This window comes from Saccopteryx bilineata, chromosome 6, assembly GCF_036850765.1.
Source record: "Saccopteryx bilineata isolate mSacBil1 chromosome 6, mSacBil1_pri_phased_curated, whole genome shotgun sequence".
Taxonomy (NCBI): Eukaryota; Metazoa; Chordata; class Mammalia; order Chiroptera; family Emballonuridae; genus Saccopteryx; species Saccopteryx bilineata.
The window spans coordinates 128,281,554-128,286,318 of NC_089495.1; the positions used below are offsets into that span (position 1 = coordinate 128,281,554).

General features: G+C 39.3%; 1 pseudogene; it reads right to left on the reverse strand.

Annotated features, from left to right (window-relative positions):
- Positions 1 to 3,542: 3,542 nt before the first annotated feature.
- LOC136308982 (histone H3.3A-like) lies at positions 3,543 to 4,406 on the reverse strand (annotated as a pseudogene).
- Between the last annotated feature and the right edge of the window lie 359 nt (positions 4,407 to 4,765).

A 4,765-nucleotide genomic window follows, 5' to 3' on the forward strand; every position in this document is an offset into this window, starting at 1 on the left:
AGATCAAATTAATATACATCAACTTATTCAATTAATTATTTTTCCCTCAGAACATTCTCCTTCTGGCATCATATGGCAAAAAAACGAAGATATTAGAATGGCAATTTCTGCCACATAAGACTTAAAAGAAATTATGTACCTACTTAGAGAAAATCTGTACTGTAATTACTAAAAGTAGACAAGATAAGACAACTGACTAGAAATGATCCAAATAAAATTATTGTACCCTTAACATGTAATCACATTTCAGAACAAATGTGAACAATCAATATCCTATAGATAAAAGAATTCAATTTTTTAAAAAAGAACACAATGGGCCCTGGCCGGTTGGCTCAGTGGTAGAGCATTGACCTGGCGTACAGGAGTCCCGGGTTCGATTCTTGGCCAGGACACACAGGAGAAGCGCCCATGTGCTTCTCTACCCCTCCCCCTCTCCTTCCTCTCTGTCTCTCTCTTCCTCTTCCACAGCCAAGGCTCCATTTGAGCAAAGTTGGCCGGGTGCTGAGGATGGCTCTGTGGCCTCTGCCTCAGGTGCTAGAATGGCTCTGGTTGCAACAGAGCAACGCCCCAGATGGGCAGAGCATCGCCCCCTGGTGGGTGTGCTGGGTGGATCCCAGTCGGGCGCATGTGGGAGCCTGTCTGACTGCCTCCCGTTTCCAACTTCAGAAAAATACAAAAAAAAAAAAAAAAAAAAAAAAAAAAGAACACAATGGATTCTGCTGACTAAAGTATTGGCTCAGCCTATTCAAAAGGCTTCTACTATTTTTAAAATTTTTATTTATTTATTTATTCATTTTAGAGAAGAGAGACAGAGACAGAGAGAGAGAGAGAAAGGGGGGAGGAGCAGGAAGCATCAACTCCCATATATGCCTTGATCAGGCAAGCCCTGTATTTTGAACCTGCGACCTCAGCATTCTAGGTCAACACTTGATCCACTGCACCACCACAGGTCAGGCCAGCTTCTACTTTTTATACTGATACAAATAAATTAGGTATAGGTGGGTATACTGGGCCAGCGACAAAAGTAATAAAAACTCCATATACATCAGTTCAAAAAGCAGAGTTATCTGCTGTATTATTACTTTTTAATGAGTTTCCTTGCCCTATTAACATTGTTACTGATTCACAATATGTAGAACATACAGTTAAACTTATAGAAACTGTTTACATTTCAAATGATGGTTCTGAATTACACAAATTGTTTCAAGAGTTACAACTTTTATTGTGGGAATGAAATTCGCCTGTCTATATAACTCACATTCGTTATCATACAGCTTTACCAGGCCCTATGTCTAATACAAATAATGAAATTGATCAATTACTTATTGGATCTGTAGAAACAGCTGCTAAATTTCATGCAGAGACTCATACAAATAGAAAAGGTTTAAAACAAAAATTTAAGATAACCATGCAAAAGGCTCAAAATATTGTTAGAAAATGTCCTCAGTGCAGTATTATAAATGCTCCTCCATTACCAGGAGGAATGAATCCTAGAGGACAACTCAGTAATGACCTGTGGCAAATGGACGTAACTCATATTTCTTCCTCTGGAAAACTATCTTATGTACACTGTTCTATTGATACTTATTCTTCCTTTCGGTGGGCCACACTTTTGACTGGAGGAAGGGTTAATTGTGTCATTCAACATCTCATAGAAGCTTTTTCCCCCTTGGCATGAAAGCATTCAATTTCTTTAGGAGGTCTAACACATGAGCCTCCACAGAATTCATAAAATGCCAGCTTTTTTAGAATATGGGTTGCTGTTATGGGAGAACTAGTAGGCTCTCTGATTAATGGCTCTGTTGTGGCAAGGTACCAAAGAACTGTAAAACTTAGTATTGGCAATGCCATTCTAAAGAGGGAAAAGTCAGGCTTCTTGCCCCCTCCATTCTGTGGAAAATGGAGGGAGAAGAATACAGGAGCTTTCTGGCTTACAAAGACAAATGGGTCATCTAGTCATAATTTAACTATAGTTCTCCGGAAGGACTGAGGCCACTACTTGCTAGACAACAAAGAAGATAAAGGTTATCTAAAAACTTCCTTTCGCCTGACCTGTGGTGGCGCAGTGGGTAAATGCGTCGACCTGGAATGCTGAGGTCGCCAGTTCGAAACCCCAGGCTTGCCTGGTCAAGGCACATACAGGAGTTGATGCTTTCTGCTCCTCCCTCTGTTCTTTTTATCTCTTTCTCTCTCTGTGTCTTCTCTCTCTAAAGAAATGAATAAATAAAATGTAAAAAGAAAATAAATAAATAAATAAATAAAAACTTCCTTTCCCTTTCAATAAGAGACAATATTTACATACCCTACACTGCTGATTTTAATTCTTCCTCCCTTCCTGGAGTCCTGAGAGTAACATGTACCTCTAGACAAAGGGATGGGAGATAGACACTAAAATATTTGTGAATGTCTTTGATATGTAAAATGACATCACTATTGTGTTACCTTGTAAGTTTTAATATGTAGGAATGTTTTTTATAGATCCTATAGATGAATGTTGTAAGCTTGTTAATGATTAATTATTGTGTCCTGCTTCCCCTCCTTTTCTCCCAACCTATATGTGATCAAGTCTATATAACTAGCTTCAAGGCTATTTTGCACACACACGATTTGGGTTAGCTATACTCCGTGTAAGTCATATGCAGCCGGCTTATTAATAAATCTCCTCCTAAGAATTCTTCTGTATCCTGCCTTGGTGTCTCTACATAAACCGTGGAATTAAGGTACGCTACTTTACAACACTGTGACCCCATTTTACTGTTTGTTTCTTGCACAGAAAGTCACAGTGATTTAAGGACTTTTTGAAGCTGTTAATTATAATTATACTTTTTTATTATATTTTATTTATTGATTTTTAGAGAGAGAGGAGTGAGAGAGAGAGAAGGAGGAGGAGCAGGAAGCATCAACTCCCATATGTGCCTTGACCAGGCAAGCCCAAGGTTTCGAACCGGCGACCTCAGTGTCCAAGTCAAGGCTTTATCCCATTGCACCACCACAGGTCAGGCCAGATTATACTTTTTATTCTTTTGTTAACCTGTTGAAACATTATTGTTTTATGAATATAATAAGGTATATATATGTATAGATCTTTTTCTATTGAAATCTTAAGCTTTAAAAGAGCTCCAACAATTTTGATCTGGCAATCAAATTTCTGGAAGTTAAGTTAAGCTATTTCAGCACAAGGAACCAGAGCACTTAAAAAGAATTAAAGAGTGTCCCCTTATCCATGGTTTTGCTCTTGTAGTTTCAGTTATCCACAGTTAACCATGGTCCAAAAATATTAAATGGAAAATTTAAGAAATAAACAATTCATATGCTTTAAATGGAAAAAAAATCTTATAGAAGCTTTTTTTTTTTTTTTTTTTTTTTTTTTTTTTTTTACAGTTTAATGTATTTTAATAGCAAACTTACAGGAACAGCACAGAAGACAGACAACATTAAAAACATACTTGCATGTAGGACAACTCAGTTAGAAAAGTATAGTGAATGGATGGAATCTACTGTATGATAAAAATGCTACAAACACCATTTAGTTGCCATCAATAAGAAATTTACTTGTTTTAAAAAAATCCAAATGCTGGCATTGTCCAGAAAAATTTAACAGGTTTATTTATATTGTTATAAAGTTGAACTGCTGAAACTTGTTCACTGAAACATTTTGACTTGCATTAATACTTTATGTCCCCACATTTATATTAAAAAAATTCACACATAAATGAAAATGGAAAAACCGCCAATACCTGATTTCTGTCCCCTATTTTCAACTTGCAATCATATACTTAGGTACCTTTTGACCCCATGGAAAAAAAATATCTAATGTTCAGAACTACCAATAACAGGAAGAAGAGAATTTTTTTTTTAAAGAATGAAATGTTTCCCATCATAGTGGATTCTTAAGCACGTTCTCCACGTATGCGGCGTGCTAGCTGGATGTCTTTGGCATAATTGTTACACGTTTGGCATGGATAGCACACAGGTTGGTGTCTTCAAAAAGGCCAACCAGATAGGCCTCACTTGCCTCCTGCAAAGCACCAATGGCTGCACTCTGGAAGCGCAGATCTGTTTTGAAGTCCTGAGCAATTTCTCGCACCAGGCGCTGGAAGGGAAGTTTGCGAATCAGAAGTTCAGTGGACTTCTGATAACGTCTAATTTCACGAAGTGCCACAGTACCAGCCTGTAACGATGAGGTTTCTTCACCCCTCCAGTAGAGGGCGCACTCTTGCGAGCGGCTTTGGTGGCCAGTTGCTTCCTCGGTGCTTTACCACCGGTCGATTTGCGGGCAGTCTGCTTGGTACGAGCCATGGTATAGAGACCTCTTTACTTACCCCCCTTCTCCTTCGGCTGGAGCTCGACGAGCTAGAGGCGGCGCTGGCGTTAGAGAGCGATGGCGGCGCGGCGGCGGCTGCGAACACAATTCTAGAAGCTTTTAATATTATGGGCATTCCTAAAGCAATTAAAACTGACAATGGCCTGACCAGGCGGTGGCACAGTGGATAGAGCATCGGACTGGGATGCAGAAGACCCAGGTTCGAGACCCTGAGATCGCCAGCTTGAGTGCGGGCTCATCTGGTTTGAGCAAGGCTCACCAGCTTGAACCCAAGGTCGCTGGTTCCAGCAAGGGTTTACTCGGTCTGCTGAAGGCCCGTGGTCAAGGCACATGTGAGAAAGCAATCAATGAACAACTAAGGTGTTGCAATGCGCAATGAAAAACTAATGATTGATGCTTCTTTTTTTTTATTTATTTATTCATTTTTAGAGAGGAGAAAGA